This window comes from Eleutherodactylus coqui, chromosome 13 (assembly GCF_035609145.1).
Source record: "Eleutherodactylus coqui strain aEleCoq1 chromosome 13, aEleCoq1.hap1, whole genome shotgun sequence".
Lineage (NCBI taxonomy): Eukaryota > Metazoa > Chordata > Amphibia > Anura > Eleutherodactylidae > Eleutherodactylus > Eleutherodactylus coqui.
The window spans coordinates 11,874,842-11,892,289 of NC_089849.1; the positions used below are offsets into that span (position 1 = coordinate 11,874,842).

At 40.1% G+C, this 17,448-nt stretch overlaps 1 protein-coding gene across 1 annotated transcript in view; it reads right to left on the reverse strand.

Moving 5' to 3' along the window:
* The window catches only part of SLC52A3 (solute carrier family 52 member 3), a 70,543-nt gene extending 53,716 nt beyond the window's left edge, over positions 1-16,827 (reverse strand). Inside the window, exon 1 of the mRNA XM_066588025.1 lies at positions 16,769-16,827. The gene's annotated coding sequence lies outside the window, so the exon portion shown is untranslated. The remainder of the gene's footprint in view (positions 1-16,768) is intronic.
* Between the last annotated feature and the right edge of the window lie 621 nt (positions 16,828-17,448).

A 17,448-nucleotide genomic window follows, 5' to 3' on the forward strand; every position in this document is an offset into this window, starting at 1 on the left:
TAGGGGGCAGTATTATAGTAGTTATATTCTTGTACATAGGAGGCAGTATTATAGTAGTTATATTCTTGTACATAGGGGGGCAGTATTATAGTAGTTATATTCTTGTACATAGGGGGGCAGTATTATAGTAGTTATATTCTTGTACATAGGGGCAGTATTATAGTAGTTATATTCTTGTACATAGGGGGCAGTATTATAGTAGTTATATTCTTGTACATAAAGGACAGTATTATAGTAGTTATATTCTTGTACATAGGGGGGCAGTATTATAGTAGTTATATTCTTGTACATAGGGGGCAGTATTATAGTAGTTATATTCTTGTACATAGGGGGCAGTATTATAGTAGTTATATTCTTGTACATAGAGGACAGTATTATAGTAGTTATATTATTGTGTATAGCAGTATTATAGTAGTTATATTCTTGTACATAAGGTGCAGTATTATAGTAGTTATATTCTTGTACATAGGGGGCAGTATTATAGTAGTTATATTCTTGTATATAGGGGGCAGTATTATAGTAGTTATATTCTTGTACATAGGAGCAGTATTATAGTAGTTATATTCTTGTACATAGCAGCAGTATTATAGTAGTTATATTCTTCTACATAGGAGCAGTATTATAGTAGCTATATTCTTGTACATAGGAGCAGTATTATGGTAGTTATATTCTTGTACATAGGGGGCAGTATTATGGTAGTTATATTCTTGTACATAGGGGGCAGTATTATAGTAGTTATATTCTTGTACATAGGGGGCAGTATTATAGTAGTTATATTCTTGTACATAGGGGGCAGTATTATAGTAGTTATATTCTTGTACATAGGAGGCAGTATTATAGTAGTTATATTCTTGTACATAGGGGGGCAGTATTATAGTAGTTATATTCTTGTACATAGGGGGCAGTATTATAGTAGTTATATTCTTGTACATAGGGGGCAGTATTATAGTAGTTATATTCTTGTACATAGAGGACAGTATTATAGTAGTTATATTATTGTGTATAGCAGTATTATAGTAGTTATATTCTTGTACATAAGGGGCAGTATTATAGTAGTTATATTCTTGTACATAGGGGGCAGTATTATAGTAGTTATATTCTTGTATATAGGGGGCAGTATTATAGTAGTTATATTCTTGTACATAGGAGCAGTATTATAGTAGTTATATTCTTGTACATAGCAGCAGTATTATAGTAGTTATATTCTTCTACATAGGAGCAGTATTATAGTAGCTATATTCTTGTACATAGGAGCAGTATTATGGTAGTTATATTCTTGTACATAGGGGGCAGTATTATGGTAGTTATATTCTTGTACATAGGGGGCAGTATTATGGTAGTTATATTCTTGTACATAGGGGGCAGTATTATGGTAGTTATATTCTTGTACATAGGGGGCAGTATTATAGTAGTTATATTCTTGTACATAGGGGGCAGTATTATAGTAGTTATATTCTTGTACATAGGGGGCAGTATTATAGTAGTTATATTCTTGTACATAGGAGGCAGTATTATAGTAGTTATATTCTTGTACATAGGGGGGCAGTATTATAGTAGTTATATTCTTGTACATAGGGGGCAGTATTATAGTAGTTATATTCTTGTACATAGGGGGCAGTATTATAGTAGTTATATTCTTGTACATAGAGGACAGTATTATAGTAGTTATATTATTGTGTATAGCAGTATTATAGTAGTTATATTCTTGTACATAAGGGGCAGTATTATAGTAGTTATATTCTTGTACATAGGGGGCAGTATTATAGTAGTTATATTCTTGTATATAGGGGGCAGTATTATAGTAGTTATATTCTTGTACATAGGAGCAGTATTATAGTAGTTATATTCTTGTACATAGCAGCAGTATTATAGTAGTTATATTCTTCTACATAGGAGCAGTATTATAGTAGCTATATTCTTGTACATAGGAGCAGTATTATGGTAGTTATATTCTTGTACATAGGGGGCAGTATTATGGTAGTTATATTCTTGTACATAGGGGGCAGTATTATGGTAGTTATATTCTTGTACATAGGGGGCAGTATTATGGTAGTTATATTCTTGTACATAGGGGGCAGTATTATAGTAGTTATATTCTTGTACATAGGGGGCAGTATTATAGTAGTTATAGTCTCGTACATAGGAGCAGTATTATAGTAGTTATATTCTTGTATATAGGGGCAGTATTATAGTAGTTATATTCTTGCACATAGGGGGCAGTATTATAGTAGTTATATTCTTGTACATAGGGGGCAGTATTATAGTAGTTATATTCTTGTACATAGCAGCAGTATTATAGTAGTTATATTCTTCTACATAGGAGCAGTATTATAGTAGCTATATTCTTGTACATAGGAGCAGTATTATGGTAGTTATATTCTTGTACATAGGGGGCAGTATTATGGTAGTTATATTCTTGTACATAGGGGGCAGTATTATAGTAGTTATATTCTTGTACATAGGGGGCAGTATTATAGTAGTTATAGTCTCGTACATAGGAGCAGTATTATAGTAGTTATATTCTTGTACATAGGGGGCAGTATTATAGTAGTTATATTGTACATAGTGAGCAGTGTTATAGTAGTTATATTCTTGTACATAGTAGACCGTATTATAGTAGTTATATTATTGCACATAGGAGCAGTATTATACTAGTTATATTCTTGTACATAGAAGCAGTATTATAGTAGTTATATTCTTGTATATTGGAGGCAGTATTATAGGAGTTATATTCTTGTACATAGAAGGCAGTATTATAGTAGTTATATTCTTGTACATAGGGGGCAGTATTATAGTAGTCATATTCTTGTACATAGGAGCAGTATTATCGTAGTTATATTCTTGTACATAGGAGCAGTATTATAGTAGTTATATTCTTGTACATAGAAGGCAGTATTATAGTAGTTATATTCTTGTACATAGGGGGCAGTATTATAGTAGTTATATTCTTGTACATAGGAGCAGTATTATCGTAGTTATATTCTTGTACATAGGAGCAGTATTATAGTAGTTATATTCTTGTACGTAGGAGGCAGTATTATAGTAGTTATATTCTTGTACATAGGGGGCAGCATTATAGTAGTTATATTCTTGTACATAGGAGCAGTATTATAGTAGTTATATTCTTGTACATAGGAGCAGTATTATAGTAGTTATATTCCTGTACACAGGGGGCAGTATTATAGTAGTTATATTCTTGTACATAGGGGGAAGTATAATAGTAGTTATATTCTTGTACATAGGGGGCAGTATTATAGTAGTTATATTCTTGTACATAGGAGCAGTATTATAGTAGTTATATTCTTGTACATAGGAGCAGTATTATAGTAGTTATATTCCTGTACACAGGGGGCAGTATTATAGTAGTTATATTCTTGTACATAGGGGGAAGTATAATAGTAGTTATATTCTTGTACATAGGGGGCAGTATTATAGTAGTTATATTCTTGTATGTAGGGGGCGGTATTATAGCAGTTATATTCTTGTACATAGGGGGCAGTATTATAGTAGTTATATTCTTGTACATAGGGGGCAGTATTATAGTAGTTATATTCTTGTATGTAGGGGGCAGTATTATAGTAGTTATATTGTTGTACGTAGGGGGCAGTATTATAGTAGTTATATTCTTGTACATAGGGGGCAGTATTATAGTAGTTATATTCTTGCACATAGGGGCAGTATTATAGTAGTTATATTCTTGCACATAGGGGGCAGTATTATAGTAGTTATATTCTTGTACATAGGGGGCAGTATTATAGTAGTTATATTCTTGTACATAGCAGCAGTATTATAGTAGTTATATTCTTCTACATAGGAGCAGTATTATAGTAGCTATATTCTTGTACATAGGAGCAGTATTATGGTAGTTATATTCTTGTACATAGGGGGCAGTATTATGGTAGTTATATTCTTGTACATAGGGGGCAGTATTATGGTAGTTATATTCTTGTACATAGGGGGCAGTATTATAGTAGTTATATTCTTGTACATAGGGGGCAGTATTATAGTAGTTATAGTCTCGTACATAGGAGCAGTATTATAGTAGTTATATTCTTGTACATAGGGGGCAGTATTATAGTAGTTATATTGTACATAGGGAGCAGTGTTATAGTAGTTATATTCTTGTACATAGTAGACCGTATTATAGTAGTTATATTATTGCACATAGGAGCAGTATTATAGTAGTTATATTCTTGTACATAGGGGGCAGTATTATAGTAGTTATATTCTTGTACATAGGAGCAGTATTATCGTAGTTATATTCTTGTACATAGGAGCAGTATTATAGTAGTTATATTCTTGTACGTAGGAGGCAGTATTATAGTAGTTATATTCTTGTACATAGGGGGCAGCATTATAGTAGTTATATTCTTGTACATAGGAGCAGTATTATAGTAGTGATATTCCTGTACATAGGGGGCAGTATTATAGTAGTTATATTCTTGTACATAGGAGCAGTATTATAGTAGTTATATTCTTGTACGTAGGAGGCAGTATTATAGTAGTTATATTCCTGTACATAGGAGCAGTATTATAGTAGTTATATTCTTCTACATAGCAGTATTATAGTAGTTATATTCTTGTACATAGGGGGCAGTATTATAGCAGTTATATTCTTGTACATAGGGGCAGTATTATAGTAGTTATATTCTTGTACATAGGGGGCAGTATTATAGTAGTTATATTCTTGTACATAGAGGACAGTATTATAGTAGTTATATTCTTGTACATAGGAGGCAGTATTGTAGTAGTTATATTCTTGTCCATAGGAGGCAGTGTTATAGTAGTTATATTCTTGTACATAGGGGGCAGTATTGTAGTAGTTATATTCTTGTACATAGGGGGCAGTATTATAGTAGTTATATTCTTGTACATAGGAGGCAGTATTGTAGTAGTTATATTCTTGTACATAGGGGGCAGTATTATAGTAGTTATATTCTTGTACATAGGGGGCAGTATTGTAGTAGTTATATTCTTGTACATAGGGGGCAGTATTATAGTAGTTATATTCTTGTACATAGGGGGCAGTATTATAGTAGTTATATTCTTGTACATACGAGGCAGTATTATAGTAGTTATATTCTTGTACATAGGAGGCAGTATTATAGTAGTTATATTCTTGTATATAGGGGGCAGTATTATAGTAGTTATATTCTTGTACATAGGAGCAGTATTATAGTAGTTATATTCTTGTACATAGGGGGCAGTATTATAGTAGTTGTATTCTTGTACATAGGAGGCAGTATTATAGTAGTTATATTCTTGTACATAGGGGCAGTATTATAGTAGTTATATTCTTGTACATAGGGGGCAGTATTATAGTAGTTATATTCTTGTACATAGGGGGCAGTGTTATAGTAGTTATATTCTTGTACATAGGGGGCAGTATTATAGTAGTTATATTCTTGTACATAGGGGCAGTATTATAGTAGTTATATTCTTGTATATAGGGGGCAGTATTATAGTAGTTATATTATTATACATAGGGGGCAGTATCATAGTAGTTATATTCTTGTACATAGGGGGCAGTATCATAGTAGTTATATTCTTGTACATAGGGGGCAGTATCATAGTAGTTATATTCTTGTACATAGAGGACAGTATTATAGTAGTTATATTCTTGTACATAGGAGGCAGTATTATAGTAGTTATATTCTTGTACATAGGGTGCAGTATTATAGTAGTTATATTCTTGTACATAGGGGGCAGTATCATAGTAGTTATATTCTTGTACATAGGAGGCAGTATTGTAGTAGTTATATTCTTGTACATAGGAGGCAGTGTTATAGTAGTTATATTCTTGTACATAGGGGGCAGTATTGTAGTAGTTATATTCTTGTACATAGGGGGCAGTATTATAGTAGTTATATTCTTGTACATAGGAGGCAGTATTGTAGTAGTTATATTCTTGTACATAGGGGGCAGTATTATAGTAGTTATATTCTTGTACATAGGGGGCAGTATTGTAGTAGTTATATTCTTGTACATAGGGGGCAGTATTATAGTAGTTATATTCTTGTACATAGGGGGCAGTATTATAGTAGTTATATTCTTGTACATACGAGGCAGTATTATAGTAGTTATATTCTTGTACATAGGAGGCAGTATTATAGTAGTTATATTCTTGTATATAGGGGGCAGTATTATAGTAGTTATATTCTTGTACATAGGAGCAGTATTATAGTAGTTATATTCTTGTACATAGGGGGCAGTATTATAGTAGTTGTATTCTTGTACATAGGAGGCAGTATTATAGTAGTTATATTCTTGTACATAGGGGCAGTATTATAGTAGTTATATTCTTGTACATAGGGGGCAGTATTATAGTAGTTATATTCTTGTACATAGGGGGCAGTGTTATAGTAGTTATATTCTTGTACATAGGGGGCAGTATTATAGTAGTTATATTCTTGTACATAGGGGCAGTATTATAGTAGTTATATTCTTGTATATAGGGGGCAGTATTATAGTAGTTATATTCTTGTACATAGGGGGCAGTATTATAGTAGTTATATTCTTGTACATAGGGGGCAGTATTATAGTAGTTATATTCTTGTACATAGGGGGCAGTATTATAGTAGTTATATTCTTGTATATAGGGGGCAGTATTATAGTAGTTATATTCTTGTACATAGGGGGCAGTATTATAGTAGTTATATTCTTGTACATAGGGGGCAGTATTATAGTAGTTATATTCTTGTACATAGGAGCAGTATTATAGTAGTTATATACTTGTACATAGGGGCAGTATTATAGTAGTTATATTCTTGTACATAGGAGCAGTATTATAGTAGTTATATACTTGTACATAGGGGGCAGTATTATAGTAGGTATATTCTTGTACATAGGGGGCAGTATTAAATATACATTTTATATATATTTGTCTGGGATAAATGTAAGTGATTGTCTGTCTTCTCCAATTCTATTGAAATGAATTGAGGAGTATTGTACAAGTGTAAAAACTACTCCTCTCATTCAGAGATACTTGGGACCTCCCATCTCGTGATCATTGTTGTGTGTTGAAGTGGTCAGATTCCCACCAATCAGATACTTATCTTGCATCCTGTGGAGAAGTTCTTCTTTGGGAAAAACCCTTTCAATTTACTTATTATGAAGGTTCTAACCATATCAGAATAGCCGTTATATTATAGTATAACATAATATATACTTTTATTGCTGCTCACACATCGCCTGAAATGTGCAACTAAATCTGTAACTGGACAGGAAAGCGACCTTCCTCTGATGACTGCATGTTCCTAGAAGATCCCCTCCCAGCAGCCATGCACCTGCTCGGTCTGTGCGCCTCCGTCACTGTCTGACACATTTACTGCGCCGGGTATATATAGAGACGGACGTCTCACATTCTTCCCTAATTAATTTTAAAGCAGTTCTCACCAGCAGAACAAATTTCTTAAAGTAGCTCCATGTTCAAAAAAATGTCCTGAGAACTTCATGTTCCTCTGTGCTGCTCTTTGCTCCCGTGTCAGCTTGTTACACTTCTGACCTCTCCTTCCCCTTCTAGCCGAGGACAACTAATAGCTAAGAGAAGCCATATTTTGCCGCTCACGATCCACCGTTTTGCCAAGGAATCACCCCGGCGTGTGGCAAACAGGGAGCCTCAAAAGGGCCTATTCATCAACAGAGAGCCCGGTAAAGACCCCTGAGCTGTGGGCTGCTGTAGTGAAGATAGCACAGGTGGGGCCCAGAAGAGCAGACATTGGCCTCAGACAACTAGAGGGGCCAGAACATGGTGAGAGAGGAAGATTCCCTCCCCGCTCTAACCAGAAGTCCCGTCAGGATTGCTTGTGGTGAGGATGAAGTACGAAGCTCTTAGAACCACTTGCAGGAACGGCCTGATTGCCGCTCTAAGGCTTGGTTCACACTGGGCGGAATTGACACAGAATATCCGTGCGGACTTTCCACATGAAACTTCCACTCGCAATCTTAAATCCGAGCGAAAGCAGCAATTTGGACGAGATTTGCGAAAATCTCATCCTCATACTGCGGACAAGCCGTTGCGGCCAAGCTGCGATGAAACTGACATTCCGTGCGGAATTCAAAGCCGCGGCATGTCAATTTTATCACCGTTTTCGCTGCGGGCTCTCTCCTCTTTATGGGGAGAGATGGCCGCAGCGGAATACAGCTGGTGAAGCCGCTTCAAAACTCGCCCCGGACGGCGCAGGTTTTGAAGCTGCCTTTCTGCTGTGGAAATTTTACGGAATTTCTGTGCGTTCCCGCTGCGGTCATTATTCAGCGAGATTTCGGTGGTATTATGCCCTGTGGGACCGCAGCCTAAGCCCCATAACCCTGTCACGAATCCAGGAGGGAAGAGAAAGGGAAGACTACATGGGGCTCTGAGAGCAGGGTAAAAGCACTGCCCCCCATCAATAATGTCAGCAGGAGAGAGTATGGAGGACTGGAGTAGGACCTAAACTCCTCCCCTAAGGACCCAAAGGTTATAGGCTCCTATTAAAAGGAAGATGGCACAAAGGGCTAGTGCCACCGGGTCATGGGAGTCAATTCTTTGGCCCTTGCCCCAGCCACTATGTGGAGCTGCAGTAGGCTTGAATGTCCCAGGCGGGTAGACCGCTGCAGAAGAATAGACCCTGAGTCGGGACAGCTACCTGATAGTAATGCAACAAACCGGACACCGAGCAGAAACTGGTCAATAAAGAGATTGCATCTACAGAGGCCTTACAGGCTGGTTGGTCTGCGTAGGGACAATAAAAGACTTATTCTTAGGACCATCAGCTCCATAATTTTTGGTTGAGCCCTTCTGTGAAGGTTATGTAGTGGCCCAAAGTTAGCGGGGCCCCTCCATGATGGTATATGTCTGTCTCGTGCCATTCTCTTGTCAGGGTCTTAATTGTAGTGTGCATTTGCTGTGTGTATTGCACCTTTGCAGCACTGAATGGGTTAATGTATCATGTGACTGTCTTATATATGTGTATACAAGAGCAGTCTAAGGTGATCTATGCAAGTCAGGGGAGTTGGAGTCTAGTCTGCAAGTGAGTGAACCCCACAGACATTGATCAGTCTGTGTGTGGAAAATGGAGGAAGCTGAGCGATTCCCTTCTGCTTGGCCTGGGCCTACCTTACCCAGGATATGCCGTGCTATCACTAAGCACTGAGGGAGAAAGAAGGACCGCTGCTTGAGAGAGAAAAGGCACCAGAAGCATGAGTGTTAACCGGTAGAGTGTTGGAGAGAGACAGTCGCCGGGAGTGGGATCACATGGATAACTAGGACTGTGGATTGTCCAGATTGCCCCGAGAGTCCTCCCCATCACATCACCTTCTCTGAGTGTAATTGTGCCAAACTACCAACTGCTCCTGACTTGTCCAGAAAGTTTCCCTTTTTGTGGACTAAGTTATTTTGTCATCAAGATGCACCGCAGAGGACGGAACGGTGGCGTCACGGGTGACAAGAAGATTACAGGTAACCTCCGGTTACTTTTTTCTGTGACCTTCCCCAGCAGTAACTTGGTCGGGTCCCGAGCTACCCTCAGGGGAGGAGATGGTAGAGGCCCCGTGACAAAGTCTTTATCTCCCCCGCCATCTCCTCGGCTATGGGCCCGCTCCTCCGTCGCTGCAGTTACGTACAGTAGATTTCTGTGTGTTGCAGAAGTGTCCTGCCTCCAACTCTGTACTGCTGCGCCATTCAAAACACCCCACCTGAATTACACCACCGCAGCCCACATTGGTAAGGAGTGGACAGCAGCCGGCCAGGTGAAGATCCCCCATAGAAGTAAAGGCGGGGGTTTATGTCAGGGTTTTACAACCTTTTTGCCTCGCAGAACAAATGGTCAAAAACATTTCCTCTCACGGCACCTGTGCCAAAAAATAAATGACTAAATCTCTCTCTTTATCCTTCTTTTTCTCCATGTTCTCTTATCCCTCTCTTCAGCCTTTCTCTCCTCATTCTACTCTCTTCTTTTTTCCCTATTTATCCTCTCTCTTCTTCGGTTTCTCCCTCCCTCTTTATTCTCTATATTCCTTTCTTTATCCTTTTCTCTCTATTTGCTTCTTGTTTCCCTCTGTATCCTTCTCTCTCTCCCTCTCATCTCTATCATTTTCTTTCCTTCTCTCTCTCTCTCTTCATTTCTCTCTCCCCTTTCTCTTAATTCTTTCTCACTCTCTCTCTCCTTTTCCTTCTCTCTCCTCTGTCTTTATCCTTATTGTTCTCCTCTCTTTATCATTTACTCCCCCGCCTGGTACATCATGCACATACCAATAGCCAACACTAGGTGTATCCTCAGCTATGACTGAGGAAGGGGCGCTGCCCCGAAAGGAGTCTTTTTATGCTGGTTTAAAATAAAACTGAGACGCTGAGCTAACTTCTTGTATTGTACTGAACTTTATATTTTGGCCAGCTGCGCCTGCACCCAGCACATTTACTTCTACAGTAACGACTTACTATGCATGCAAGAAGGGGCAGCACTGCAGGTCTTGTAGGGAAGTTATGACATATTTCTATCGCCACATAGGAAGGAAAATCAGACAAGAGGAGAAATGTTTGACTGCAGCATCCTGAGGGGAATCAAATCTTGGTATTCCAGATAAAGTTGTGATATGGCTTCCTCTGATTTTTGAAAATTGACAGGATTTACCACTAGGTGGCGATGGAGCATTTATCACAAGTGATTTAGTGCAGCAAATTTGTCTTTGTGTACCCTGCAGGCCAAGGTGTGTAACTACAACAAGCATATAACTTACAGCAGGGCTGAAACTGCAAAACCCAGGTTTCTGTGGGAAGTTATACAATACATTTAGCATCAGTACTCCATTAACAGAATAGTGAGTGCAGCTCTGAAGTAGAATACAGGATGTAACTCCAGGTCAGTATTAGATAAGTAATGTATGTACACAGTGACTCCACCAGCAGAATAGTGAGTGCAGCTCTGGAGTATAATACAGGATGTAACTCAGGAGCAGTACAGGATAAGTAATGTATGTACACAGTGACTCTACCAGCAGAATAGCGAGTGCAGCTCTGGGGTATAATACAGGGTGTAACTCAGGATCAGTACAGGATAAGTAATGTATGTACACAGTGATTCCACCAGCAGAATAGTGAGTGCAGCTCTGAAGGATAATACAGGATGTAACTCAGGATCAGTACAGGATAAGTAATGTATGTACACAGTGATTCCACCAGCAGAATAGTGAGTGCAGCTCTGGAGGATAATACAGGATGTAACTCAGGATCAGTACAGGATAAGTAATGTATGTACACAGTGACTCCACCAGCAGAATAGTGAGTGCAGCTCTGGAGTATAATACAGGATGTAACTCAGGAGCAGTACAGGATAAGTAATGTATGTACACAGTGACTCCACCAGCAGAATAGTGAGTGCAGCTCTGGAGTATAATACAGGATGTAACTCAGGAGCAGTACAGGATAAGTAATGTATGTACACAGTGACTCTACCAGCAGAATAGCGAGTGCAGCTCTGGGGTATAATACAGGGTGTAACTCAGGATCAGTACAGGATAAGTAATGTATGTACACAGTGACTCCACCAGCAGAATAGTGAGTGCAGCTCTGGAGTATAATACAGGATGTTACTCAGGATCAGTACAGGATAAGTAATGTATGTACACAGTGACTCCACGAGCAGAATAGTGAGTGCAGCTCTGGAGTATAATACAGGATGTAACTCAGGATCAGTACAGGATAAGTAATGTATGTACACAGTGACTCCACCAGCAGAATAGTGAGTGCAGCTCTGGAGTATAATACAGCATGTAACTCAGGATCAGTACAGGATAAGTAATGTATGTACACAGTGACTCCACCAGCAGAATAGTGAGTGCAGCTCTGGAGTATAATACAGGATGTAACTCAGGAGCAGTACAGGATAAGTAATGTATGTACACAGTGACTCTACCAGCAGAATAGCGAGTGCAGCTCTGGGGTATAATACAGGGTGTAACTCAGGATCAGTACAGGATAAGTAATGTATGTACACAGTGACTCCACCAGCAGAATAGTGAGTGCAGCTCTGGAGGATAATACAGGATGTAACTCAGGAGCAGTACAGGATAAGTAATGTATGTACACAGTGACTCCACCAGCAGAATAGTGAGTGCAGCTCTGGAGTATAATACAGGATGTAACTCAGGAGCAGTACAGGATAAGTAATGTATGTACACAGTGACTCCACCAGCAGAATAGTGAGTGCAGCTCTGGAGTATAATACAGGATGTAACTCAGGATCAGTAATGTATGTACACAGTGACTCTACCAGCAGAATAGTGAGTGCAGCTCTGAAGTAGAATATTGGGTGTAACTCAGGATCAGTACAGGATAAGTAATGTATGTACACAGTGACTCTACCAGCAGAATAGTGAGTGCAGCTCTGGGGTATAAGCAATTTCGGATCAGTACAGGATAATTTCTGTAATGTTTGTAAACAGGGAATTGATTCTATATGTGAACTGTGTAAAGTATATTTTTTCCCATTTTATGTCACTGACGGCTGATGAGATATCTTTGTGCAGGATCCATCATACGGTATTAGTATTGTATTACTTTTCCTCACCCACAACAATTGTTATATGGCAGATGATGAGAGTTATACTCCGCTATTGGGCTAATATCCATGGTCCATTATAGATGTGTACAATTACATGTGCATCTCATTTGGTCCTCGGAGAGTCATTATTTGTGGGTCTGTGAGTAACTGGAGGGTGGAATTTAAATGTGATTGTATATCAAAAATGACACCCTCCCACCCCCATATCTGCACCCGCTGGATCCATTCCAGTTTTGTGTCTTTTACGGCCATAATATGACACAAATTAGGAGTCAGGAGATGAGCCCTGCGACGCCTCAGACACAGAGATAATTAAGTTTTATGGAAAGAGAATTTCATTTCCACGTTTAATGGGGTGTGGGTCTGGAGAGGACGGGGATGATGAAACCCCCCAGGGGTGATCCCGTCTGTGTATTATTAGTCTAGGACGCACGTGTTGCCGGCGCTCGCTGATTAGCACAGCAGCTCCTCCTCCAATTATACACAGCAGCTGCTGTCCAGAAAATGCGAAGCGCAGAGCGAGTCGGTCCCTGGAATGGCAGCAGATGTGGAGCGCACAATACCATGGGCAATGTGCGGTCACCACCGCCTCCCCGGACGGGTCAGTGCCACAGACACAACAGCTGAGTAATACTAAAGCCGTAGTCACCAGTGAGTCCACAAGTCCGCTTCTGTTACATTGTCAGAAATGCTCACGTTTATTCTTTAATCATCTCACAGATCCGCCAATAGAGCTCCTCATCACCCAGCTTTCCCAGACCCATGAATGGTAACCCCGACAGATTGTGCAGTAATATACACTGAACGGCCCCTTTATTATAGACCCCCATCTAGTGGCGCTTTGAACTCCTTTGGCCTTCAGAGCTGCAGCAAGTCATCGCAGTGTAGATTCCACTCAGTGATGAAATCATCCTGCAGAAATACCGGCCCCTGCGGACAAGAAGCTTCTTGTAGTCGCCGCAGATTAGATGGAGGTGCTGACATGTTCTGACCAGCTGACAGGAAGGGGTCAACGATTCATGCCGCTTGCAGCAAATTCTGACCTCCCATCAGCACGGGGCAACAGAAATCTGAATCCATCTGACCAGGAGATGTTTTTCCACTGCTCAGTGATACAAGTTTTGCGCTCTGTTGTCCGCTGGAGTTTAGCCTCTCTGGTCATCTGTTGTTATAGCCCATCTGTGCTAAGAAACGCTGAGTTGGGCTTTCGGACATATCAGTTGGAGCCCCAGCATTGTATTTGGCTGCACGTGACTGAACAATTCCTGACATCCTCCTCTGACCCCTTTCGGGGACGAGTTGTCTCCATCCTCAGGATCCCCTTTCACTGGATGTTTTTCCTCGACCACACCATTTCTGGTATACCCTCCATACTGTTACACAATAAAACCACACACGGTTGGCAGTGAAATCCGGGCCCTGACTAGTCTAGCATAATTGAGGAAAACATCCAGCAAAAGCAGATCCTGCAGACGGAAACAACTTGTTACCAAAAGGGGTCGGAGGAGGATGTCAGGAATCGTTCTGACCAACAGGCTGCACAGTCAGCTGAACACAACGCTGGAGCTCCAACTAACGTGTCCGAACGCACAACTCGCCGTTCCTCCGCACGGATGATATAACAGCAGACGACCGGTTCCAGCGCCATTGTGTCTAAGAGAAACAGAAAGACTCCAGCGGGCAAAAGAGCGCAAAACTTGTATCACTGAGCAGCAGGAAAACATCTCCTGGTCAGATGGGTCCAGATTTCTGTACATAAGGGTTTGTGCCCACGGCGGTATTCAGAATCCTTGTTACATGGCATGAGTAATCACATATCCTTCTACCGACAACCAGATAATGAATCATAAGATCGTCCTTTTGATTGCAGACAAAATCTTCATGTGTTAACCCTGCTTTACCTGACCACACAGCTCTCTGGATGAGTTACATGTATACAAAATGATAGCATATACTGCCACCCACAGGCAAGAAGGAGCAAAGCATCTTCAAACAAAAGACAAGTTAGAGCAGCGCCCATTGTCTGTTGCAATATCAGTGCTGGTATTATTGTATGACTTCCTCCAGACAGACCTGTAAATATGTAAATGATGGCTGCCATCAAAGGCTGACATTGTCATCCAGAACCTGCTAATGCTGGCATTTTATACATCCATATATAGTCTGTGGTAATAAAGATACTTATAATTAGCAGCTAGAGGCGGATTCTACGAAGAAGACGGGTGAAGGAGGCTTTATTTAGCTTGGCTGTAATATCTATAACACTGGTTGGGAAATGAGAAGTTAGACTATCAAGTCACTCCCTATAGCAACCCTGCTGTGTTATATGGCTACCCAAAATAATACTCATATTCCCACCTGTCTAGACTGTAAGCTCCTGTGACACAGAAAAGATCACTATCTACAGCAGATGTATACCTTATACCAGCTGTACATATATGATTACATACAGGAGATCCCCCAGGTTATACCAGCATAGTCCATATTACCATGTACAGGATGTATAACATACCAGCTGTACATATATAATTATATACAGGAGATACCCAGGTTATACCAGCATGCTCCATAGCACTATATACAGGAGATGTAGAACGTATATCAGCTGTACAGATATGATTACATACAGGAGATACCCAGGTTATACCAGCATGCTCCATATCACCATTTACAGTAGATGTATAACACATACCAGCTGTACAGATATGATTACATACAGGAGATACCCAGGTTATACCAGCATGCTCCATATCACTATATTCAGGAGACACCCAGGTTATACCAGCACGGTACATATCTCTATTAACAGGAGATGTATAACATATACCAGCTGTACACATATAATTACATACAGGAGATACGCAGGTTATACCCGCATGATCCATATAACTATATAAAAGGAGACACCCAGGTTATACCAGCACGGTATATATAAGCATAGTACATATAAGCTATACATCTCCTGTATATGATGATATCAGCTGTACATTAGAGATGAGCGAGCATGCTTGGATAAGTCAGTTACTCGAGCGAGCCTGGCTCTTCTCGAGTAACTGCATTCTTGTCCAAGCGTGCTTGGGGGGCGGCGGGGGAGAGAGTGAGAGAGATCTCTTCCTCCTTTCTCTCTCACCCCCCGCTCACCCCCGCCGCCCCGTCCCCTGAGCGCGCTTGGACAAGAATGCAGTTACTCGAGAAGAGCGAGGCTTGCTCGAGTAACTGACTTATTCAAGTGTGCTCGCTCATCTCTACTGAATATATATGATTATATACAGGAGATATTGAGGTTAAACCAGCATGGTCCATATCACCAATTACAGTGGATGTATAACATATACCGGCTGCACATATATAATTATATACAGGAGATACCCAGGTTATACCAGCATGCTCCATATCACTATATACAGGGAGATGTATAACTTATACCAGCTGTGCATATATAATTATATACAGGAGATACCCAGGTTATACCAGCATGATCCATATCACTGTATACAGGAGACACCCAGGTTATACCTGCATGGCACATATCATATACAGGATATATATCTTATATCAGCTGTACATATATAATTATATACAGGAGATACCCAGGTTCTATTAACATGGTCCATATCACTATATACAGGAGACATATAACATATACCTGCTGTACATGTATAATTACATACAGGAGATACACAGGTTATACCAGCACAATCCATATCACTATATACAGGAGACATATAACATATCAGCTGTACATATATAATTATGTACAGGAGATACCCAGGTTATACCAGCATGCTCCATATCACTATATACAGGGGAATGTATAATGTATACCATCTGTACATATATAATTACATACAAGAGATCCCCAGGTTATACCAGCATGCCTCATATCACTATATACAGGAGATGTATAACTTATAACAGCTGTACATATATAATTATATACAGGGGATCCCCAGGTTATACCAGCATGCATCATATATGCAGTCTATTACTACATGTTATGTCATCAGTATAGATCTGACTTTGGATTCAGGTACATGTCACGACACTTCTTCTCTGGGTGACGGGATGGATGAGTGACTCTGACCTTGCAGTGAGTCAGGGTGGCGGAGGCCATACTACTACACCCGGCGGCGTCTAATCGCCTTAATGAACACTTTCATTACCAGAAGACTTTATATATTTGCACGTCAAGTCATTAACCCAGTGCCAGGGCGGGAGGTGACCTTAATTACCTGTCATGTGTCCCATGGACGGGGACCTGGCTGTTGCTGGGGTATTCCTCTAGTCCTTCTGAGGTGGAGCTTCTGAGTCAGTGGCCCTTCCCTGTAGTGGATCCCCATCGTGTTAGAACTTGTACATGCCCATAATTTATACCTACCTGCAATAAGAGGCTCTTAAAGGCGCCCAGGTCATTAGTAGAGGGCACCCAGGGTACAGTGAGACAATATGCTCTAGTGACCCAGATGTAATAGTTGTAATAGCAGCTCGTTTGGGGTGGGGTCATTAAATAAAAATCATTAGGTCTTTGTGTGATGAACACAACGTCTGCAGTTTCCAGTCCTGAAGGGGCGGTCCAGTACCCCTAAAACATTTGGAAACCGGCCTCAGGTGGTGGAAAAATATAAAAGAAGTAATACCCGCCTCACCCTTCTGCTGATATCTGGTCCCCGACCTGTTCTGTTTGCCCCTGCGGGTCAGCGACATTCGGGACACGGAACTCTGTATTTTTATTCCCACTAGGGGGCTCTGCCATAATATACTGCAGTACAGTAGCGTTTCTGCTTAAAAAAAATACCGATAGGCAGACGTACGCAGGGAATCAGCGTATTTTGGCCCGTGAATATGCTGCATACACACAGGCTGCAATACATCCCTGTCAATTAGCTATTTTTGGCGCATATAATGCATTTGG